The sequence below is a fragment of the Myxine glutinosa genome, chromosome 2, assembly GCF_964187855.1.
Source record: "Myxine glutinosa chromosome 2, kmMyxGlut1.1, whole genome shotgun sequence".
In the NCBI taxonomy this organism is placed as follows: domain Eukaryota; kingdom Metazoa; phylum Chordata; class Myxini; order Myxiniformes; family Myxinidae; genus Myxine; species Myxine glutinosa.
The window spans coordinates 131131916-131157776 of record NC_136262.1 but is presented as its reverse complement, the minus strand read 5'-3'; the positions used below and the strand labels follow the sequence as shown (position 1 = coordinate 131157776).

The window sequence follows — 25861 nt, the reverse complement described above, 5'->3', positions numbered from 1 at the left end:
GGTATAACCCGAATTCTCTACATACTGATAGCAAAGAAAAGTCCATTTGCTTTTGCTGAAGAAATAAAAACTGTTGGTTCAGTTCTCGTTTCGGTTACTGCGTCGAGCACAGCAGCACACCGCAGCTTTGAGGCTGCAAATGCGCATGCGCAAACAGTACAACAAAAACAACATTGAGGCTGCGCATGCGTAAACCCCCCCAAAAAACCACCATTGAGGCAGAGGCTGCAAATGCGCATGCGCAAACAGTACAACAAAAACAACATTGAGACTGCGCAATGCGCATGCGTAAACCCCCCCAAAAAAACACCATTGAGGCTGCAAATGTGCATGCATTAACATTTAAAAAACAACAACAACCGTCATTACCACAAATCGTATAACAATTCACAGATATCTTATAAACAGCAGACCTTGTCTGTAATAATAACCTCGGGCACATGAGGAACTATCGAGGTCGCCATTAAAGGTGCTGCGAGTAGGGTTCAGTGCTTCCTGCTGATTGGACACAAAGTTGTGAAGCGAATCCTTTTTCTAAAGAAGCAAATATAACTTTTAAAAACGATAACGGGAAGAAAAATAATTACAATTAAAAACCGAATGGAGTGTTAAATGAGCAAGATAAAAAATAAAGTTTTCAAGTTTTCACCGCCCCCGAAAAGGCCGCGAAGTTACGTCACGATATCTCGTTGATCGGATTTTGTCGTGCTAGTTGCTATCTCTTTCCCTCTATTTACATAATTCCCAAGTCCAACTTTCCACCTCACAACTCCGAACTCCCAGCAACTCCCGCGTTCTGGTTTCACATCCATCTCCTGTACGTATCGACGTTTTTTTCCGTTTTCTCTTTCATCGTTGATTTATATAATAATCTGTAAATAGCCCCCACCCTCGTCCCTATTTGAACTTCACTTGTGAACGATCGATCGCCGTTCTCAATTGAACCTCATCTTCCTTCGTGGTCCATTTCAAGCCGGTGAACCTCGCCTCGACCGTTCTCTGTTACTCCCTTCCATCCAACTCGTCCACGGTCCGCACTGAGTACGCACCCTGCACGACCTGCTGCTGCTGCACGCGGTTCCGTACATCGTCCGTTCATGATTTGTTCATCAGCGAACTCTCCACCCACATCCCACAATCGCATTCTGCTTTATAAAGCACCTGCCGACATTTTCCCCATTACTGTCGATGCAAAATGGTTTTCGTTTGTACACGCACGCACGCACATACACACACACACACACACACACTACATAGCCAAAAGTATGCGGACACCCCTTCTAATTAGTGGATTTGGCTGTTTCAACCACACCTATTGCTGACAGGTATTTATGATCAAGCACACAGCCATGCAATCTCCATAGACAAACATTGGCAGTAGAATGGGCTGTACTGAAGAGCTCTGTGACTTTCAACGCGGCACCGTCATCGGATGCCACCTTTTCAACAAGTCAGTTCGTCATTTCTGCCCTGCTAGAGCTGCCCCGTTTAATGTAAGTGCTGTTTTTGTGAAGTGGAAACGTCTAGGAGCAACAACAGCTCAGCCGCGAAGTGGTAGGTCACACAAGCTCACAGAACGGGACCGCCGAGTGCTGAAGCGCGTAGCGCGTAAAAATAGTCTGTCCTCGGTTGCAACACTCACTACCGAGTTCCAAACTGCCTCTGGAAGCAACGTCAGCACAACAACTGTTTGTTTGGAGCTTCATGAAATGGGTTTCCATGCCTGAGCAGCCGCACACAAGCCGTAGATCACCATGCGCAATGCCAAGCGTCGGCTGGAGTGGTGTAAAGCTCGCCGCCATTGGACTCTGGAGCAGTGGAAACGCGTTCCATGGAGTGATGAAACACGCTTCACCATCTTGCAGTCCGACGGACTAAACTGGGTTTGGCTGATGCCAGGAGAACACTACCTGCCCGAATGCATAGTACCAACTGTAAAGTTTGGTGGAGAAGGAATAATGGTCTGGGGCTGTTTTTCATCGTACAGGCTAGGCCCCTTAGTTCCAGTGAAGGGAAAACTTAACGCGACAGAATACAATGACATTCTAGACGATTGTGTGCTTTCAACTTTGTGGCAACAGTTTGGGGAAGGCCCTTTCTTGTTTTTTTTCTTTTTTTTTTCTTTTTTTTCTATACTGAATCGAGGCTCGTGAAAGAGCTGACAACCGCGAGGGAAAGACAGCACATGGGGACCGCGAGGGAAAGACAAAGACAGTACAGGGGGACCACGAGGGAAAGACAAAGACAGCACATGGGGACCACGAGGGAAAGACAAAAACAGCACATGGGGACCGCGATGGAAAGACAAAGACAGTACAGGGGGACCATGAGGGAAAGACAAAGACAGCACATGGGGACCACGAGGGAAAGACAAAGACAGTACAGGGGGACCGCGAGGGAAAGACAAAGACAGCAAGCACATGGGGACCACGAGGGAAAGCATGGCATAGCCCACATGTACGAAGCGAGGTCCATACAGAAATGGTTTGTCGAGATCGGTGTGGAAGAACTTGACTGGCCTGCACAGAGCCCTGACCTCAACCCCTTCGAACACCTTTGGGATGTATTGGAACGTCGACTGCGAGCCAGGCCTAATCGCCCAACATTAGTGCCCGACCTCACAAATGCTCTTGTGGCTGAATGGAAGCAAATCGCCACAGCAATGTTCCAACATCCAGTGGAAAGCCTTCCCAGAAGAGTGGAGGCTGTTATAGCAGCAAAGGGGGGGACCAACTCCATATCAATGCCCATGATTTTGGAATGAGATGTTCGTGTGTCCACATACTTTTGGTCATGTCATGTATATATATCTGTGTAGTGTCTGTCTAATCATACCAAACTTCTGGTATGCACCTATCTCTCCCATGTGTATGTCCTAAGGATATTGGTTTTGAAAAATGTTGAAAAATGTAATTTTAATATTTTTTATTTTTATTTTTTATTTTTTTTGTTTTTCAACTTAACTCTTCAACTTCAATTGTTTATAAAATGTAACATCACATATATTACAAATACATTTGTGCAAAATAATTGTTTGTATTATGATTGGTGTAAACCATGACAAAACAGCAACTGAGGTACATACAGTCATCTATCTATATATCTACATATCTGGGCAGTGTTTGTGTTGTCACTGAACTACTCCCTCAAACTTTTCTTTCTGTGGCGGTGAAGTGTTTTAATAACGTGGTTGTGAGGTGTTTTGAATCACGTGGTGGTGAGATGTTTTGAATTACGTGGTGGTGAGGTGTTGTGAATCACGTGGTGGTGAGGTGTTTTGAATTACGTGGTGGTGAGGTGTTGTGAATCATGTGGTCGTGAGGTGTTTTGAATTACGTGGTGCTGAGGTGTTTTTAATTACGTGGTGGTGAGGTGTTGTGAATCATGTGGTGGTGAGGTGTTGTGAATTACGTGGTGCTGACGTGTTTTGAATCACGTGGTGGTGAGGTGTTGTGAATCATGTGGTCGTGAAGTGTTTTGAATTACGTGGTGCTGAGGTGTTTTTAATTACGTGGTGGTGAGGTGTTTTTAATTACGTGGTGCTGAGGTCTTTTGAATTACGTGGTGCTGAGGTGTTTTGAATTACATGGTGGTGAGGTGTTTTTAATTACGTGGTGGTGAGGTGTTTTTAATTACGTGGTGCTGAGGTGTTTTGAATTACGTGGTGGTGTGGTGTTTTGAATTACGTGGTGGTGTGGTGTTTTGAATTACGTGGTGGTGTGGTGTTTTGAATTATGTGGTGGTGTGGTGTTTTGAATTATGTGGTGGTGAGGTGTTTTTAATTACACTAGTACACACAAACAACTACGGAAGCGGCAGGAAGGGTCATTCCTCTTTGGGGTATATAGATTACAGTCGATCTTTGGTCGAATCTCAAGAACATTGGGTGTGTGTTCATTTACCAAGTTTATTGTGGAGAGATCGCCAAGTGGTTTAAGCATTCGAGCAAGCACTCCATTCAAAACCGTTAAGGAACGGCTGGCTTGGCAAGCGCTAGCTAGCTACTTGGTAAATGAGCAGACCCCGGGCTTCCTCCCTTTCAGTTTCGTTTTAAACAGAAAGAGCGAGTTTCAAAAGGCCGCCATGAAAAACGCCATGTTAGCACCATGAAGGGTTATGTTATCCCAACCCTTGTGGGGTATATAGAGTACAGTAGATCTTAGCTCAGTTCTGTAAGTAAAACTTACCTCACAGATGTCGGGATTCCTCCAAATTTCTTTATTTAGTGTTATAAACAGTATTAGCGACTGTTTAAAAAGCTAATCATACGTGTTTGTGGTTTATCATATTTTTGCTTCTGGTGAAGGCCGTTGGGCCGTTGCTCCCATGAAAATGCCATGATAAGCTATTTATAAACGTTGACTCGATGGTTGTTCAAGGAGGAAAAATATTATGGGATGGTGGGATACTAATGGTGTATTGTTTTGTAATAACATTAATATTATGCAATTATCGTTAGTTTTGTTATTCAAAGCGGCCTTGGAGAAACGCCACGATAAAGCTAACTTAACATTGATATACACCTCAACATGCAACCCCATTGACGGCAATGGTGGTGAAAACCCGCTCGGGGGAGAAAACCCCCTTGGGGAGGGGGGCAAATGAATGGGCTACAACATTCATTGTGTAACCCTTCGTCATCCTGTCAAGTTTGGTTGTGATTGGATAAGCAAAGACGGAATGTATTGGCGTCAAAAATTCATCAGACAGACACGAAATGGCGTATTTTAGTATGATGGTGGTGAGATGTTTTGAATTACATGGTGGTGAGGTGTTGTGAACCACGAAATTAAAAACACCTCACCACCATGTTATTAAAAACACCTCACCACCATGTTATTAAAAACACCTCACCACCACGTGATTCACAACAGCTCACCACCACGCTATTGCCATTGCGTGGTGGTGAGCTGTTGTGAATCACGTGGTGGTGAGGTGTTTTTAATTTTGTGGTGGTGAGGTGTTTTTAATTTCGTGGTTGTGAGGTGTTTTTAATTTCGTGGTGGTGAGGTGTTTTTAATTTCGTGGTGGTGAGGTGTTTTTAATTTCGTGGTGGTGAGGTGTTTTTAATTTCGTGGTGGTGAGGTGTTTTTAATTTCGTGGTGGTGAGATGTTTTTAATTTCGTGGTGGTGAGGTGTTTTTAATCACGTGGTGGTGATGTGTTTTTAATTTCATGGTGGTGAGGTGTTTTTAATTTCGTGGTGGTGAGGTGTTTTTAATTTCGTGGTGGTGAGGTGTTTTTAATTTCGTGGTGGTGAGGTGTTTTTAATTTCGTGGTGGTGAGATGTTTTTAATTTCGTGGTGGTGAGGTGTTTTTAATTTCGTGGTGGTGAGGTGTTTTTAATTTCGTGGTGGTGAGATGTTTTTAATTTCGTGGTGGTGAGGTGTTTTTAATTTCGTGGTGGTGAGGTGTTTTTAATTTCGTGGTGGTGAGATGTTTTTAATTTCGTGGTGGTGAGATGTTTTTAATTTCGTGGTGGTGAGGTGTTTTTAATTACGTGGTGGTGAGGTGTAATCGTCCCAAACTTCCAGTCTACACCTTCCCCTCCCGTATGTGTGTGCTGAGGGGTTCTTTAAAAATAAAAATAAAATTCAACCTAAATTGCTTATAAAAATGTAATATCACAAACACTACAAATACACTCCTTGAACTTCTTCCTCTTCTCGTCAATCATCTTTCCAACTTCATCATCCCACCACCATGTTTCCGAGTGCCTCGGTGGTCCTTTTGTCCATCCACATACCTCACCAACGGCTCCCAACAGACTGTCTTTCATTGACATCCAACCACTTTCAAGCTCAACCACATCATCCTCTACCCTACTCAGCCTCTCTTTTAATGCCTTCCTCACTGTCACCTCTTCCAACCTCCACACCTTCATTCTCAGTTGGTACTTCACCTGCCGAGCTCTCCTCGCACCTTTCACCCTTATGTCGCAGACAACCAAGTGGTGCGTTGAAACAGCCTCCTCCCCCGGGATCACCTTTGTGTCCCGGAGGTGCCCCCTCTCTCGTCTACGCACCATCAGGTAGTCAACGGTTGTCGTCGACCCACCTGACGTGTATGTAACAAGCTTATTATCCTCTTTCTGGAACTGAGTATTACAAATCAACAAATCCGCTCCATCAGCAAACTCCAAAATCCTTTCACCTTCTCCATTTCCCACACCATATCCGTAACCCCCATCAACTCCTTCAAAACCGTCCATACTCCTTCCCACATGTCCATTTAGGTCTTCTCCTACCATGACAACTTCCTCATCTTTCACGTTTTCCATCAGCTTCTCTATCGCACACCAGAACTTGTCCTTATTTTCATCGCTCCGACCAACCTGCGGAGCATATCCCGAGATGACGTTCACCAAGAGCTTTCCAATCATCATTTTCACAATCATCAACCTCTCACTCTAGTCACACTCACCACACTGTTTACAAACTCCTCAGAAAACAGGACACCAACAGCATTCACGTCCTCCGGGCACCCTTGCCACGCAAACTTGTATTTCTGTCCCTGCCTACCCTTCACCATTCTCACACCACTTCCCTTCCATCTCGTCTCTTGCACACAACATATGTCCACTCTTCTTCTGATCAATACTTCCACCACTTCTCCTGATCTCCCTGTCATTGTCCCTACATTCCATGTCCCAAACCTCAGAAAGCGATCTCCACTTCGGGCTGTACCCTGCCCATATGTAGTTGTAATTGTCATGGTTCTCTTTTTTTGAGGCAATGTTTTTATGGCCGGATGCCCTTCCTGACGCCAACCCTCTTAGTCGCCTCCTACGACACGCAGGGATACGGTGTACCTATTCTAATCCAGGGTACACACCAGGAGTATATATATATATATATGTATATATATATATATATATATATATATATATATATATATATATATATATATATAGATATATATATATATATATATGTATGTATATATATATATATATATATATATATATATATATATATATATATATATATATATATATATATATATATATATATATATATATATATATATATATATATAGTTGTGGTTTTGGAATAAAGGATAAGCCCCGTCGTAGGTAGATGCACCACAACATGTAGCCTCGCGATAGTATAGTTATTTCTTAGTAAATGCAAGGTAGTCTCCTTTCCTGTGTTAGTTTTGCGTTGAGCAGGCCCGTGAGTAGGGTGTTCTTTTGGTGCTGAAATGCCACGTTCTCGGCCTGAACAAGTCTGGCACAAGTGGCCGGTAAGCGTGAGCCACCAATCATAGCTCGAGGGGAGTGGCTAACCACGGCAACGGGAGGCGGAGCATGGAACATTCGGATCGGGCCGGGCGGAGCCATAAAACCCTGCTCCGAGCCCCGCCGCCTGAGTTCTGAGTTCAGGTCAGTGGAGCTGGGGTTCTGAGTTCAGAGTCGGAGAGGGAGTGCCCCAGAGAGTGAGAGTCGAGGAACATTTGAGTCGTGCAGCTCATGAGTCGAGTCAATCGGGGTATCAGAGAAGTACGAGTGAGAACCGCAGCAGAACGAGTGGGTTGAACTGTTTGCAATAGCACACGAACTTTCCCCGTGCCCCGTGCCCTGCGCTCTGCGCTGTATTAATCGCGCTTGGGAAGACGACCCATTCCGGGCCACAGACGCGCGATCTCCTCCCTGCCTGCATTTTCCTGCATACGTGCCGTGACCGCCAGAGGGCCACGCCGGGCGAGCTGTCCCGGAGCGACCGACGGCAAAGCGCGTTTGGCGCGCAAACTTCCTTTCTTCTTCTCACCGTGTGCGTGAGTGGGCCCTGTGTCTGGGAATTAGTTAACATCGTTTAAGTGCCTGCTCTGTGTTTCTTCGAATCCTGTACATAAATAATAAATCGTGTTCTTCCTCTGATTTGACCGTTCCCGTCCCTTCCATTAATTGGCCTAGCATAGTTCGAATAAAACCGCTCGAATCGGGTTCCATAAAAGTAACGGCACGAGTCACGTGATATGCACACCGCTCGGGCGTAATCGATTAAGCGTGGCTTGTGCGAGGTCCGGTCCCCGTTTTCGTCAGTGGTGGGGCAAAGGTATGTGCGGCGTCGACCCGATACCCTTTTTCACGCTTGCTGCGGAAGTGGCGATTCGGCCTCGTGGACACGAAGACCCAAGGGAAAAAAGGGGTTTAATCCCCCCTTTGTAACATGGAACGGGCTTCGGGAGATCCGCACAATATATATATATATATATATATATATATATATATATATATATATATATATATATATATATATATATATATACATATATATACATACATACATACATACATACATATATATATACATATATATATATATATATATATATATATATATATATATATATATATATATATATATATATATATATATATATATATATATATTGTTACAGACGTGGCTTGGATGTTATTCACCGAGCGGTTTTGGGATGACCACGTCTGCACAAGATTATACTCGATATTATACCCGAACGTTGACTAGTCGCGCGATGCTAGGTCAATGAAGGAACAGACACACGGCTGGGATTAAAATGACGACACCAGGGATACGGTTCTCAAGACCTCCGGAGGAGATTATATTCGTGCGGAAGGTCAGATTACAGGGACGAGAGGTACAGCACAGAAAGGTGGGCACTTAGACACAACCTTATATTAACCCCAACAGACGACAGGCAAACGGGACAAGGCTGACTCACACGGGGATTGATAGCAGGAAAGCGGGTATCGATGGCTCCAGGTGCACCTGGGCTCAGGGCAGAATCGACCCGGTTCGGTCCGGTCCAAAGATGCGGGGAGGTATCGTCGCGCTGGGGGTGGCGGTGGCTTCCTCTGCTCTCTGTAGTTCAGGCGCATCTGACGTCACGTCCGCTACGTGGCCGCGTATATCCGGCGGGGAGTGACACGCCCTCAGCTCGTCAGCTCCGCCTCGTGGAATCGGCACGTTGCTTCTCATTGGGTGCGTGCGGGGGGGGTTACCGGCTCCGCCCCTGACGAGGAGCTGACAAGGAGCCCCTTCGTGGTAACCCCGTGGAGCGCATGGTCTGGAGCGCATCGTCTGGAGCGCATTGTCGATGGCGGCGAACCGAGCCGGTGGGAGGACGCACACTCCCCCCCGCGCAGCGCCCCTCTGTTGTTGTAGACGGGGAAGAAGATGGGAGGAGGTACGGGAAAGGTCCTAAACTCACTACTGGTGCCATATAATCACATTCTGGTGCAACGAAGAGTCATAATTAATGGAAACGAGTCCTTAACTGACATAGACTAAGAATAACTAGCAAGATGTCCGAAAGTTGTCTACGTGTGATGCGGTGGACCTGGGCACGACATTTAATGGGGGAAAAAGGGGAAGGTCGGCTCTACTGATTGTTGTTTACAGACAATGGGACTAGGGAATGGGGGATTGGGGATAGTTGGGGAGTATTGGGGAAAATAGGGGAATATTTACAAGCGGATATGGAGGCCAAATTCCATATTCGCAACATTGCACCCTTCTCTACCCTCGGGGCGTCCCGACCCGATAAATTTTTACCTACTTTAGTGTGGCACGCAATGTAGTTCCCTCTACTATTAACTCTACCCTGAGTGCGACAGTTTTACAGATATTCACAAATGAGTAAATATGTCCCCCTGCGACGTTGCACCCTTCTCCTCTCAGAAACACACCCACAGGATAACCGAATCCGGAAAGAATTCTCAAACTAAACATACAGCCGGTAGGGAGCATTATTTACACAAGACTACGCTGATATTTACACTACGATCCAGGACCTGTTTTTGGAGGAACACATGCAGATGTTATGCATAGAGAGAGCACGCTTGCCAGCATCGATACACCAACCCACGAGTGCTCTGTGGCCGACGGCCTTTAATAACGTGCAGAGCACCCCTTCCAAGCATCAAGCACCACCCCATCACACAGTGAGCACCATCCGGTGCACCAATAAAGTGTTTATGAATCATTGTGTGGCTGCTGCTGGTCTTGCCTTCGTGTGGTGCACTTGGCCTTCTTGCCTCTTTCAAAAAATAAAGAAAGGCGCCAACCGCGTCCATTTCTCTATTGTGGCCGTCAGGGGGCCAACTGTTAGTGGTTCACCTTGTATGGCATAGGTGCCACGTTGACCCATAGGTCCATCCATGGGTGGTGCTTGGCCGCAAAAGAGCTGCGGTCCATTGTGGGTGGCCACAAACATTGCGGTCCATATGGTGTATCGATCCAAGCAGCAAGCAGCGAAAGTGCAGGCCCACAACTGCGTAGCCAGCACCTCTCTCTCCTCTCTCTCTACCCCAAAGCCAGATCCTCGGAGGTGGGAGACAAAAGAAGCAGACAAGTGAGTAAGGTGGTAAGGGCGCAAAAGTGCACGCAATACAAGATGATGCACACTGGGGGCACATGGGAACCAGGTGAGACAGGTACGTTCCTATCGTACGCCCCCCCCCCCCACCAGGTAACCTACATGGCCCCTCCCTTACCCCTTACTGCATCCACAAAACACAACACTACCCATAAACATCTACTTTACAAATCAACAAACATCCCTACTGTCTTCCCCGTTCCTCCCATAAACCAAATTCGTCTTCTCTCCCTCCTAACCAATCAAATTTGCCATTTTCAACTCTCATCAAAATTTGCCATTTTCAACTCAACATCAAAATTTGCCATTACCAATTCAACATCATAATTTGCCATCACCAATTCATCATCAGTCCCTCCTAAGGAGGGAGAGATGGAATCACCCCAATGTCTCATCCACGTCGTGATGCGTCTCACAAATCCAACAGCAATTTCATTTCCTGCAACAAAACAAAGAAAACACAGGTGTGGAGTCATCATCATCACCACAGGTAAGTGGCTGCGTATGGTGCGACAGGTTCATCAATCCTAACTATCTCCTAAATGACTTTAACAACTTTACACTACCCGGGGTCTTTCTCCGGCCAAACCATTGGCCCTCTTACACTATGGGTTCTAAAAACCAATTCCCATTGGCCAAACTGTGGTGCTCTTCAATTTGGGGTCTCACTCCCCCGATTCATCTCCCGGTGCCCTCGCACAATTTCTGGGCTGTGGCGTGTACCTCTCCCAGCGGGTCTACCCACCTGCACACCTCCACCACTGCAGTTGCCACCCGAGCTTACCTAGCTCCTCACCCTAACCTAACTAACTGGGGCAGGCCCTCTGGCGCTCTCCCCACTCGGTGCCCTCTCTGGCACTGGACTACCCGATCCACACCCGGGATCCTCAGGCACCCACTCACAACTACCGGCTCCCAGAGCCCACCTGCGGCCTCACCTGGCCGACATCCTCACAGTGGTGGAGTGCCCAACCAACTACACACACTAACAGGCTACACGCCCAGCCATTTCCACAACACTAATGCACCCATCCACAACACCATTCTGCAACCGCACCACAAATGCCAATATCCAACCACAATTTACCTGTACCCTCCACCTAACACTTACACTACCCGCCCCGGGTATCCGTGATGGGGGTCCACTCTTCCCCCATTCACACCTTCGCACCATGCACACCACTCCGTACCACTTACTCCAACTCTCCCCACACACCTGTACTTGCACACCTGTGCTCTCACACCTGGTGCCACCTGCACCCTTCTCTCCCCAAGCGCATTCGCGCTGATCCACAACACTCACTACTCATACACGGCTCCACACACCTGTCCAGTTGCACACCTGTGCAATCACACCTGTTCAATTCTCACACACACGGCATCATCTCAGCTAACTACTCCCTTCTGAAACTTGCGCTTCCCAGTCGTCCCTTTAAACTATTGCGCTCCCTCGTCATTATCATCCACACTAATCTACCTGCGTCCCCACTACAGGTATCAGTCACTAACTAATCTTAACGTTACCTACTGTCATCTTCGCTAGATCCCTATCAATATAACCTAACCCACCCGGGCTAGTTTTCACTGCCATACACCCCATAAGCTATTGCTCCTTTGCCCCCACATGGGAAGGGTGGCAGGGGTGCCAGCCTTACCCACCGGGCCCATCGCTCCTCAATCCCCCAGTCCTCTGGCACTAATAAGCCCCCCTTATTCAGAGGTACTGGGTCCCGCCTCGGCATCTAAAGCCGAGGCAATCCACGGGGGCGCCTGCTCGCCGGTGTAAGGTCTTATCCGGTCGGCGTGGACGATCCGAGGGAGGGCTCGTGGCCCCATTTTGATCTTAATGACCACGTCACAGATTTGCGACAGGACGACTCCTGGGCCTTGCCAGGGGGAGGTGAGTTTTGGGCACCTCCCCTTCCGCCTCCGGGGATTAAAGAACCAAATCTTCATCCCCGGAGCGTATTGACTCCCCTGGCTCCGGTCGTCGTACCTGCGCTTCATCTTTTCCCCCGCCAGATGGAGTTGGCGGCGGGCGAAGGCATGGACTAGCTCCATGCCTTCCTCTAGGTGACGTGCGTACCCCTCCCTCGGCGGGTTAACCACTGTGTCTGGCACGGGACCGCATAGCAAGTCGGCGGGAGCCCGTAACTCCCGCCCATACATAAGCAACGCTGGACTGCATGCGGTGGCCCCGTGCTGGCTGGTTCGGTAGGCCATGAGCAAGTAAGGGAGATGTTCGTCCCAGTCATCCTGACGGGTGGTGGTGAACAGTGCCAGTTGTTGGATTAGAGTTCGATTGAATCTTTCCACCATCCCGTCAGATTGAGGTCTTAAAGGCGTTGTTCTGGTTTTCCGAATTGACAGGAGACTGCACACATCTTTTAGCAATTTGCTCTCAAAATTTCGTCCCTGGTCGGTGTGCAACTCCTGTGGAATCCCATGCCGGCACACAAATCCTTCCACGAAGGCCTGCGCTACCACCCCTGCTTCTTGGTTGGGGAGGGCGTAGGCCTCCGGCCACTTGGTGAAATAGTCCATTACAACGAGGATATACTTATTACCTTGGCGGGTGCGGGGCAGCGGTCCTAGAATATCCATAGCCACCCGCTCAAGGGGGGCCCCCACCTGATGTAATTGAAGGGGGGCCCTCATCCTCCGTGCTGGTCCCTTTTTGGCAGAACAGGCGTCGCATCTCCGACACCAGTCCTGTATGTCGCGCCCCATATTCACCCAATAGAACCTCCGGCGGACCCGAGATATTGTCTTTGTCCTGCCCAAATGGCCGCCGGAGCGGGTACCATGCACCTGTTGCAATATGACGTTCTTGAATTTGTCAGGGACTATCACCAGCCAGGAAGTTCGATCAGAGGGAACCTCCACCCACTTGCGATACAAGATGTTGCCTTTCAATTCCAGGGTCTGCCACTGAGCCCAATATGCCTTTGTTTGTGCCCCGAGGGGGGTGACCTCTTCCCCCTTTGGTCTTTGCCCCAATTTGACCCAATTGAACACTGGCCCCAGGACAGGATCCTCCTGCTGGGCCGTGCTCCATGCCAAAGTTCCGAATTCCTCATCTGCAGTTAGTGGCAAAATTGGCCCTCTCACCCGGGTTGCCCGGACAACGAGGGTCGGGTCCGAATCGCCCAATTGTTCCCTCTCCTCGTGTCTCGCACAAAATTTGCAGTTTTCTCCCAGACAAGGACGCCGAGAGAGTGCGTCCGCATTACCATGGGCCTTCCCGGCCCTATGGGCCACATCAAAATCGTACTGCTGCAACTTTTCCAACCACCTTGCAATTTGGCCCTCCGGTTCCTTGAACCGAAGGAGCCATTGCAAGGAGGAATGGTCAGTTCTAACCAAAAATTTCCGCCCGTACAGGTACGGGTGGAAATGGTTCATGGCAGCCAGCATAGCCAATAACTCTTTGCGAGTGACGCAATAATTTCTCTCGGGCCTACTTAAGGCCCGACTATAATAACCAATCACTCTCTCCACGCCCTCCTGTGTCTGAGACAAAACTGCGCCCAATCCTTCCTGGCTCGCATCCGTGTCCAGGGTAAATGTCCCATCACTAGTGGGGTAAGCTAGAAGGGGTGCGGATGTTAGACACCCCTTCAATTTTTGGAAGGCCTCGTGGCACTCCCATGTCCAATTAAATCGCGTCCCCTTCTCCGTAAGCCGGTGGAGGGGACGGGCCAACTCCGCAAATTTCGCCACAAAGCGCCGGTAGTAGGAGCAGAGTCCCAAAAATCCCCGCACCTCTTTGATGGTACGTGGTGCGGGCCACTCCTCTACCGCTTTAATTTTGTCTGGGTCCGTTTTTACCCCCTCGCGGCCAATCACGTGACCTAGATAGGCCACCTCTCTTGCAAACAAAGTGCACTTGCTCGGGTTCAGCTTCAACCCTGCCTGTCTGAGGCACCCGAACACCTGGTCCAAATTAGCTACTGCCTGGGGGAACGTTTGGGCATGTACCAGGACGTCATCCAGGTACACCAGGCATGACTGCCATGGCATGCCGCCTAGTACATGCTCCATCAATCTTTCAAAGGTGGCGGGGGCGTTACACAAACCAAACGGCATCACAGTAAACTGATACAGTCCCTTACCTGTGGAAAATGCCGTTTTCTCCTTCCCTGCCCTATCCATCTCCACCTGCCAATACCCACTCTTGAGGTCCAAAGTTGTGAACCAATTTGAGCCCGCAACGGCATCGAGGGTGTCATCAATCCTTGGCAGGGGATATGAGTCCTTGAGTGTCACGTTGTTTAGCTGGCGATAGTCCACGCAGAACCGCGTGGTCCCATCCTTCTTTTTGACCAGCACAACAGGTGACATCCAAGGACTTCCCGAGGGCTCGATCACACCTGCGTCGAGCATTTTTTCAACCTGCTCGTCAGCTTCCGCCCTCTTGCTCCAAGGGAGCCGTCGGGCGGCCTGACGAATAGGCCGGGCCTCACCGGTGTGGATCTGATGTTTCACCAGGCCCGTACGTCCAATATCCTCGGTGGACAGGGAGAAGAGGTCCAAATGGGACCCAACCAGTTTGTGTAAGGCCTCCCTCTGGGTACCTCCCAACTCTATGCTGCTACGATTTACCATCTCGCAAATGGGATCGGGCCAATTCCTACTTGTTATTGAAGGCTCCCCCCGGGGTCGGCTCGGCTGGACGTTCTCGCCCCTCACTGTCGCGACTTCCTCAACGGGGGTGCAGCCAGCTACCCTCGTGCCCCTTACTATAGTGCGTGGTTCTGTACTCATATTTATTACTCGGACGGCCACTACCGGTCCGTCCGTTTTTACAAGGGTGCGGCCCACGATTAAACCCGGTATGGACTGCGCTGCCACCGGTTCGACCAGGCCGCAGGACTCCTGCCATGTTGGGCGAGCTGCCCACCGGGCCGGCACTATCGCCTCGGCCCTTGGGGGGATGGTCACGGCCTCGGAAGCCTCCAGCTCCGCTCTCTCGGCCGTGCTCACTCCCCCTAACGGCAGCTCTTCTACTCCCACCTGCAGGATCCCCCGGCACAAGTCGATTTTACAACCGCTGGCAGTCAACAGGTCCAACCCTATTAAACATGGGTCGCACACCTCCGCCACCCAAACATCTATCTCCCTCCTTACCGACCCTAACTTGAGGGTCACAGAACCACGCCCTATGATCGGGGCCGTTACCCCGGTAGCAAGCTGCAAACTATAATTTTGCAGGCGCTGGATCTTATCCCAGCCACCTGCGCTCGAATCAAGGACCACAGGGCTGATGATCGTGGCGCTAGCTCCTGTGTCCACTACGGCGTCTACCCCCACGCCGGCAATTTTGCATCTAATTGTCAGGCTACCGGTTCCAATTTGGCCACAATAAATGACCTGTCGCGTCAATGAGGGCTCTCCTCCATCCTCTACTGCCGAACACCGCCCTACGTGCCCGACACCTTCTAGTTTCCCGGGGTCTGGCGGGGGGGTGTCTGGGGTCGGCTAACCCGCTCCCCCCTGGGCGGAGTTGAGGACCTCAACTGCCGGGGATCATCCCGGCGCGCGTTTCGACAGTGCCGCGCCAGGTGACCCACGCGGTTGCAGGTATAGCACCTCACCTGATAAGGTGCTTGCCTCCGGAATTCCAAATTCCCCCCCCTGTAGGTCCGAATTGGATTACCCGCTCGTGGTCCACCGCGGGCCACCTCCGGGGCCGCCTGCCATGGTCCAGGTCCTGCCAGGCGCTGGTCCACCAGCCTCCGGACCATGCCCGCCAGGTCAGGACCCACGTCGGGGGCGGGCCCCCTAAGGGGTCCGCCCTCCATCGGGGGCGGGCCCCCTAAGGGGTCCGCCCTCCATCGGGGGTCCCACCTGGCGGACCGCCATTGCGAGACGCTCGCCCCCCCGGGCCAGGGGCCTCGCTGCTTCCCAACGGGCCGCAGCGTCAGCCGCCTGGCTCAGAGTCTGCGGGCGCCACATGGCGAGCTGTTGCCGGAGCTCAATATCCGGGAGGGCCTGGATAAAATGGTCCAGCGCCAGGCTTTCCCGGGAATCCGCTGCCATGCTAGCATGTGCGATCCCCACCGCGCGGCGAATGTCGTGGGCAAGTTCCCCGATGGCTTCCTGGGGCTTGCGCTTTCGCAGCGCGAGCTGAGCTTTAACAAGCTCGCTCTGCTGTTCTATTCCAAATCGATTAATTAGGGCGTCGCGGAGGGCTGGCAGGGTGAGAGCACCCGCTGGTAATGCCGTCAGCACCTCCGCCGCCGCGCCGCGCAATGCGGCCACCAGGTGTACTCCACCTTCGTCCTCACCCCAACCGTTACCCTTAGACACACAGTCGAACTGCGCCAGGTACGCGCGTAGATCACTCTTGCCGTCATACGGCGCGAGTGGGACCTTATGGGACCACCTCGTATGCGAGTCGTTGCCCGCCGGCCGGACCCCGTGCGTCGCCCCTTGCGGGGTCAGCGCGGGGCCGAACCGGCCGGGCCCCCACAGTACATTACCCCCAAGGGGCTCTCGTGCCTCCCCGGTCCCTCCAACAACTACCCCTGTTGGTGTCGATGCATGGGTCACACCCCCGCAACCCGCTACCCATTCCATACCACCACAACCTTGCTCACCCACACCTCGCACCTCTCGTTCCATACCCTCCGGACCAGCCATACACCTCACTCGTGGCCTCTCACGAACATCCGGGTCTATCTCGACCCCCAAGCTTATTAAATCACCTGGCGCATCATACGCACGACCATATTGGTCACCACTTACACCGGGTTCTCTTTCTCTTCGCTTCTCCTCCATCACCTGCGAATCCCTCATCCGGTTAATGAGCACATCATCACGATCCGAACACAGACTTTGGACCAATTCTTTTACTTCCTCCTTTATCTCTTTCTTATCCTCTCTCCGTCGCTTCTTAATTTCGCTCACCCCTTCTTCCACTTCTTCTAATTTTTGCTTCATTTCCTTCATCTCTTCGTGCGCCCCTTTAAGTTCTTCCTCTAACTCCACTTTATTTTTTTCTATGTGCTCCCGCACCTCCCGCTCTTTAACCTCCATCACCTCTACCACCTGGTCCATTTTCCTCGTCAGGTTCTCATGTACCGTCTGACACTCTTTTTTAATTACCCCTACGTCCTTTTTTATCTCCTTCTGTGTCGATTTTAAACCCTCTATTACCGCTGTGTTCTTCTTTACCTGGTCCCCCAACTCCTTTTGTCCCACTGTCAGTTGTTCTACTCCCAGCGTCAACTCCTCTATACCCCCTTGCAATTTTACAGTCCCCTTTCTCACCTCCTTCTCCATGCGCTCCTTACAGTGCCTCACCTCCTCGCGCACTCCTCCGACCTCCTCACTCACTCCTCTCCTGATTTCCTCTCCCATCACTTGCATCTCCTGCCCAGATGCCACCCTCATCTGCTCCATTTCCTCCCTGTGAGCATCCAGTTTGGTTTCTACCCCCATTCTGACCCCCTCTATCTGCTGCCCCATTTGGTTAACTTCCCTTTCCGCTTGGTCCCTCATGTCCCTCAATTTGCCTTCCATGGTGTTTTCTAACCCCTCTAACCCTTTTTGCATCCCTTCCATTTGATTATCTTGAGCGGCCATTCTGTTTTCTACCCCCGTTAACCTCTCCTGTATTTCCCCTAATCTATCGTCTAATTTCCCAAATTTCATGTCTAATCCCTTAAAATTATTGTCTAATCCCTTAAAATTATTGTCTAATCCCTTAAAATTATTGTCTAATCCCTCACTGGTACCCCTCGCTTCGTCCCTCATTACCCCCAATTGCTCACTCTGTGCATCCATCCGGTTCCCCATTACCCCCATTTGGTCCTCCAATCGCTCACCCTGAGCATCCATCCGGTTCCCCATCCGCTCACTATCAGCCCTCATTCCCATCATTATTCTGCTTTCCATTTCTTCATTATTCTTGTCCATAAGGGCCTTCATTTGCATAAAAAACAAGTTCAAATCCACCGGGGGCGCTGCCACGGTCGCTGGCGCGGTGATCAGCGAGGCGCCATTTTGCGCGCCCGCTTCTTCGTGCGTGACGGCGCTATTTTGCGAACCTGCCGCCCTCACTGCTTCGCTCTCCTCCTGTCCCTCATTTTGGTCCTGGATCGACCCTACCTCTCTCTCCTCTACCGGACCCCAGCTGTCTTGATCCGCCATAGCGCGACTTTCAAAATTCGGTTTTTTTTTTTTTTTTTTCGTAAAACAAATTCAAATTTCGGCCGTTATAATTTCGCGCGGGAAACGCGCTCCGAATCGATTCTAACTGTTACAAATTTTGGGCCTAATAAATTTAGTCCCGGGTTCGAATTCCACTCCTCGACACCAATTGTTACAGACGTGGCTTGGATGTTATTCACCGAGCGGTTTTGGGATGACCACGTCTGCACAAGATTATACTCGATATTATACCCGAACGTTGACTAGTCGCGCGATGCTAGGTCAATGAAGGAACAGACACACGGCTGGGATTAAAATGACGACACCAGGGATACGGTTCTCAAGACCTCCGGAGGAGATTATATTCGTGCGGAAGGTCAGATTACAGGGACGAGAGGTACAGCACAGAAAGGTGGGCACTTAGACACAACCTTATATTAACCCCAACAGACGACAGGCAAACGGGACAAGGCTGACTCACACGGGGATTGATAGCAGGAAAGCGGGTATCGATGGCTCCAGGTGCACCTGGGCTCAGGGCAGAATCGACCCGGTTCGGTCCGGTCCAAAGATGCGGGGAGGTATCGTCGCGCTGGGGGTGGCGGTGGCTTCCTCTGCTCTCTGTAGTTCAGGCGCATCTGACGTCACGTCCGCTACGTGGCCGCGTATATCCGGCGGGGAGTGACACGCCCTCAGCTCGTCAGCTCCGCCTCGTGGAATCGGCACGTTGCTTCTCATTGGGTGCGTGCGGGGGGGGTTACCGGCTCCGCCCCTGACGAGGAGCTGACAAGGAGCCCCTTCGTGGTAACCCCGTGGAGCGCATGGTCTGGAGCGCATCGTCTGGAGCGCATTGTCGATGGCGGCGAACCGAGCCGGTGGGAGGACGCACACTCCCCCCCGCGCAGCGCCCCTCTGTTGTTGTAGACGGGGAAGAAGATGGGAGGAGGTACGGGAAAGGTCCTAAACTCACTACTGGTGCCATATAATCACATTCTGGTGCAACGAAGAGTCATAATTAATGGAAACGAGTCCTTAACTGACATAGACTAAGAATAACTAGCAAGATGTCCGAAAGTTGTCTACGTGTGATGCGGTGGACCTGGGCACGACATTTAATGGGGGAAAAAGGGGAAGGTCGGCTCTACTGATTGTTGTTTACAGACAATGGGACTAGGGAATGGGGGATTGGGGATAGTTGGGGAGTATTGGGGAAAATAGGGGAATATTTACAAGCGGATATGGAGGCCAAATTCCATATTCGCAACAATATATATATATACAGTGGAACCTTGACTTACGAGTTTAATTCGTTCTGTGACCGAGCTCGTAACTCAATTTGCTCGTTTCTCAAATTAAATTTCCCCATTAAAATGCATTGAAATGCTATTAATCCGTTCCAGCCCGCCAAAAACCACACCAAATTTTTTTTAAATATGCATTATATATAAAAATATCTCGCGCTTTATATTTCACCTGTATGCAGCATACAAGTTGGCAGGATGGCCTGGACTGGAGGTACGCACACTTGACTCTAAACTGTCCAGCCTGGGTTTGAATCCCGACCCAGCTATAACCTGTCATGTCGGTGTTTCACAGGCAGGGTGATTCATCAATGTGTGTACCGCTAAACTGGGCGCCCCGTTTGCGTCCCATTAGTTGTTGGATGTTAAGGATCTCACCGTGTCTTCCACAAAGAGAAGGCGAGCTATCGCCGGCACTCTGAACAAGTTGTGGCCTGGCATGCTCTTCTCCTCTGCCGTTATATACGTCCTCCTCGGCATCTTTTTCCAGAAGAGCCCTGTCTCGTCACAGTTGAAGATTTGCTGGGGGATGTATCGTTCGGCTTCTATCAGTTCGGCAAAAGTTATAATAAAATCTTCAGCTGCCTTCACATCCGAGCTTGCTGCCTCACCAAGTCGACAACACGCACACCTCGCTCATGTTTTTCGACGATTGCGTGTTTTATATCCAAGCACATCATCCTCTTCTTCTTCTCAGTACTGCCCTTGGTACTCAATTACTTAGGACCCATGGTTAAAACTAAGAAATTTTCCAAAATAACCAAAATGCGAAAACAAAACAGCAGCGATATACGGCAGAGATACTGTACTTGCACGGCAAGATAACCACGTGACCGGAACCCACCTGGTGGGGTGTGGCGTAAGCTCCAAAATAACCAAAATGCGAAAACAAAACAGCAGCGATATACGGCAGAGATACTGTACTTGCACGGCAAGATAACCACGTGACCGGAACCCACCTGGTGGGGGGTGGCGTAAGCTCCAAAATAACCAAAATGCGAAAACAAACAGCAGCGATATACGGCAGAGATACTTGCACGGCAATATAACCACGTGACCGGAACCCACCTGGTGGCGGGTGGCGTAAGCTCGTAGCTCGGATCTCGGCTCGCATCTCAAAGCAATAAACCGCCCGAGCGACGGCTCGTATCTCGGAAAACTCGTAAGTTGGTGCACTCGTAAGTCAAGGTTCCACTGTATATATATATATATATATATATATATATATATATATATATATATATATATATATATATATATATATATATATATATATGATATGAGGATTGTGTTTTTTTATTGTGTTTTTTTTATTATTGCTTTATTCTGGACCCTCCTGCCTCCAGTCTGTGTATAAAGGTCAAAGGTCGTACCGTAATTAGTTCATAAGCACTCACGTTAGCCAATCATAGATTTCCCCCTTGTTGACAGTTATTTCCTTATTCTGTGTATTAGGCTAAGGATTTGTCTTCCATTAATTTGACACTCCATTGCACTGCATTAAATAAAGTAGATCCCTCCGACATGGCATCTTCAAAGTGCCAGGTTTGCCAGGTTTGCTGCAATTGCCAACTGCATTTGGGCGGTTTTCTTCATTCGCCATTGCTGCCCTTTGGCTGGGGCTAGCTCGAATCGCCCCAAAACCACCATTGGCCACGAGGTAAGGTCGGGGAAGAAGGGCGTGTCTCCACCTCGTCATAGAGGGGAGGAGTGAACCAGCCCTTGCCGACCAATCCAGACCGAGGGGTTGGCTTTAGAGGGCGGAGAGAGAACGTTTGGGGGAGGTTCGCAAAAGGGTCAAGGGTGAGGCTTATATAACCCGTGGGAGACGCCCCCAGGAGAGTGAAGGAGGGAGGAGATCAGATCACAGACAAGCCTGAAGAGAGTCCTGGAGTTTGTGAGAGAGGGAGAGAGAACCCGTCACGCCAGACCCCCCACCAGCAGCGTTGGTTCCACCAAGCAGCTCCGACCCGTTACGCCATGCACACGACAGGATCGGTGGCATCGGCGGCCGTCGAGGTCCAGCCCGACGTCCCGTGCGGGATCAAGCTCCAGCCAGCTCCGTGCCTTCCTCCCCCTCCAGCCACCCACCTCCTTCCAGCCAATCCACTCTGCAATTCCCCGTGTGAGTCCGTCTTTGTTTGTTCTGTCCAGGGTATTAATTAAGCCTGTTTAGATAAGCTAGCGATTTTCACTGTCTCTGATTTCTTCTGTAAATTATTTTATTATCCTTCCTTCTCCTTGATTACTTTTGGTTGTAAATAGCAAATAAATTATATTCGTATTCCCTACTTTTGTCTTCCTCTTCTTCACATCCGTGTCGCCTTTGTCTTTTCCCCATTGAATATCTGTGGCACGATTTGGCCCACGTTTAAGGGATCGGGTCTAGTCATTGTAAAAACAGTTCGGGCCGCGGCGCCATCCGCTCGGCAAATTAACATCTTATCCGCGGTCTGTAACAATTGGTGTCTGGGAGTGAGATTCGGGTCTCGAACCAATTTTTTTATAACACAAAAAAAAAATTGGTCAAAATTTGGAGCGGCCGAAATTTTGTTATAACATCCCAAATTGAAAGTCGTGCCATGGATAGTCAAGGCGGTGGGATGCCGGTGGGGGAACTAGAAGGGGGGGTAGAATCGACCCAGGACCCCAGGGAAGAAGTGGGGAAAATCGAGGAGGGGAGCAAATAAGGTGCGGTCGTGGGGGTTACAGGGACACGAAATGGCGGCCTCCCGTACGTGACGGCGATAGCCGGACCCGCAGTGCCCATGGACTGGGGCGTTTTGATGATGCATTTCAGTGCCGCTCTGAGAGGTGACAGAAAGGGATTTGATGCAATGATGGGCTAGATGCAAAAAAAGCGAGGCACGAAGCAAGGTACAACCCGGTTGGATTTCAGGAGCAAATAAACGCCACGATGGAAAGAATACAGGAAGACATTGACCGCAGGGTGGGCGAAAAGGTCCCAGGGGTGCACGAGGAGGTAACGCGGGTCGAGGAGCACTGGTTGGGCGAAGTGGAGGAAAGCGCGGGTACAATGACGGGTATAGAAATCGCGACCCGGGGTATGGGGCAGCCGGCGACCGCTGAGGTAGGAGAGAAAATTTTATTAAAGCCAGCGGTCGTCGAGGCGAATAAAGAAAAAGCAGTAGTGGGTATGATTAAAATCGAAGAGACGACGGAGGTAGCCCGGGAATTGCAGGGAGGAATGGAAAATGTGCAAAGTCCCTGCTCACATCACGATGCTGTGCTTAATAACACCAATGAAAGTTTGCAGGTGGTGTTGGAGCGAAGGAGGAGGATCCCCCAGGTGAGTCGTGCTGTGTATTGTGTGGGGAGATTTTGTAGAAGGATGTTTGGCGACAAAAGAATTTTCGCGCGATTGGGGTCAATATGGCACCCGGGCGTTGGTGAAGGGTCCCGTGTGAGTGGAAATGGCACGCGTGTGAGGAAAAGGTGTGCGTCGGCGAGTGGGTGTGTTATAAAGTGTGGGAGTGAAACCGAGTGTGAGCGGGAATGCACGACGGAGTGTACGTGCGAGGGTGAGTGTGACACGGAGAGTGAGTTGGTGATGGCGCAGGTGCGAGGGAGCACATCGGAGCGCGAGTGTGAAACCGAGTGCGAGCGAGAATGCACGTCGGGGTGTACGGAGTGTGACACGGAGAGTAAGGTGGTGGTGGAACGTGTGTGAGGAAGCACACCTGAGTTGGTCGTGGCGCGGGTGTGGGAGAGCCCATCTGAGCGCGTTAGTGGGTGGATGCAAGAGTGCACGCCCATGGTGAGTGGTACGGAGGACGTACCGGGGGAGAGTGCGCAAGACGGTGCGCGAGGTGTGTTAAGGGAGTGTGCGAACGGCGAGTGTGCGCGAGAGGTGTGGTGTGTAACAGGGAGTGCGTTGGTGGAATGGACGGAGTGTGTGGAATGTACGGACGGCGTTGGAACGCCGGGTTTTGTGAGTGTGAAACGGGTCGCGTATGCAAGTGAAGCATCGACATTGAACGGGTTAGCGTTTAGGGAGATGGATAGCCGATGCGAGCACTCGGGGCACGGTGCGCTTTGTTGGATGCCAGGCCCGGCACGGATCGATGCTGCGTCGCTTCTCTTCGAAGCATCGTTGCCGATTCGGGCTTGGCCCCGCCCTGCATGGTCGAGTCCGGGCCTTGTCGGGCGAGGCGACCGGTCCGGTTCAAGGGCGAGTAGGAGGAAGCGGAACGGAGCCCCCTGGCGGGGTCGGGGTTCCGACCGGGGGGGAGTGAGCCATTGGGCCCGGGACCGCAAGATACCGAGCCGCGATGATGCGTGGAACCTCGGCCCGAGCATGCCTCCTCCCCAGAGTCGTGAATGCCGGACGGATCCACCTGTAGGCGACCAAACAACCCGCGTTCATTGCTCGGCTTTACGAAGCCGAGTTTAATGATGTCATGACGCACCGAGGCTAGGATATAGCGGACTGTGTGATGAGGATAGTGTTTTGGACCCGAAATTGAAAAGCAAAAATTTGATGATTGGCAAAGGATTGGCAGTGATGATTGGTAGAGTGATTGGCAAATTTTTAATTAGCTGGAATTTGGTGTGCAAAATTGATAGTGAGAGATACCCGATGTGGTGGGATGGCAACTCTGCCATCTCTCACAAGCGGGGGCAAAGGAGCACTAGTTTTATGGGGTTTATGGCAGTGAAAACTAGCCCGGGAGGGTTAGGATATAATGATAGGGATCTAGAGAAGATGACCTTAGGTAACGTTAAGATTAGGTAGTGACAATGATACCTGTAGTGGGGACGCAGGTAGATTAGTGTGGATGATAATGACGTGGTATGTGCTTAGTTTAAAGGGAAGACGGGGAGCACTAAGTTAGCAGGGCAACAGGTAGTTCAGATGATGCCGTGTGTGTGAGGATCGAAAGTGTATTGAGCAGGGTATGAGTAAATGATTGTGATTGTGAGTTGTATTGTGATTGCACAGGTGTGCAACTGAACAGGTGTATGGAGCAGTGTTTGAGTGAGTGATAGTGATGTGTATTGTGCTGACCAAATGGTCCAGGAAGGAAGGAGGGTGCAGGTGGCAACAGGTGTGATTGCACAGGTGTGCAACAACAGGTGAATGGAGAACAGGTGTATGGAATAAATGGTCTGGAGTATATGGAGTATTGGAATGGATGGTCGTGGAGTGAGTATGGTGGAAACTGTGGAGTGGAGTGGATGGTGCGAAGGTGTGGATGGGGGAAAGGAGGATGGACCCCATCACAAATACCCAGGGAGGGTAGTGTAAGTGTTAGGTAGAGGGTATAGGTAAATTGTGGTTGGATATTGGCATCTGTGGTGCGTGGTGGAAGAATGGTGATTGAATGGGTGCATTAGTGTTGTGGAAATGGCTGGGCGTGTAGCCTGTTAGAGTGTGTGTAGTTGGTTGACACTCCGCCACTGTTAGGATGTCGGCCAGGTGAGGCCGCAGGTGGGCTCTGGGAGCTGGTAGTTGTTGTGGATGGGGCCCGAGGATCCGGAGGACGGACCCGGGTAGCCCAGTGCCAGAGGGCACCAAGGGGTGACAGAGCCAGGAGGGGCCTTCCCCAATTAGATAGGTTAGGGTGAGGAGCTAGGTAAGCTCGGGTGGCAACTACAGTGGTGGAGGTGTGCAGGTGGGTAGACCTGCTGGGAGAGCTGCACGACCCAGCCCGGAAATTGTGCAAGGGCACAGGGAGTTGCATCGGGGGAGTGAGACCCCAAATTGAGAAGCACCACAGTTTGGTCAATGGGAATTGGGTTTTAGAACCCATAGTGTAAGCTGGCCAATGGATTGGCAGGGAAAGACCCCGGGTAGTGTAAAGTGTGTTAATGTCATTTAGAGGATAGTTAGGATTAAGAATCTCCTCGCACCATCTACATCCACTCACCTGTGGTGACGCTACTCCGCACCATGCCATGGATGTTTTGTTATTTTATTATTTTGATGCAAATGTTTGGAATGTGAGACGCATCATGACGTGGGTGTGACATTGTGCTTTGTGTTCCATCTCTTCCTCCTTATGAGGATTGATGATGAAT

At 50.3% G+C, this 25861-nt stretch overlaps 1 protein-coding gene across 3 annotated transcripts in view; it reads left to right on the top strand.

Annotated features, from left to right (window-relative positions):
* The first annotated feature begins 661 nt into the window (after window positions 1-661).
* LOC137421255 (tubulin polymerization-promoting protein family member 3) overlaps window positions 662-25861 on the top strand; it is a 70549-nt gene continuing 45349 nt past the window's right edge. For 2 of the 3 annotated variants that reach the window (XM_068107130.2, XM_078771665.1), the window contains exon 1: window positions 662-817. The gene's annotated coding sequence lies outside the window, so the exon portion shown is untranslated. Of the gene's footprint in view, window positions 1042-25861 lie in introns of all 3 variants that reach the window. The other variant, XM_068107131.2, reaches the window with a different exon arrangement.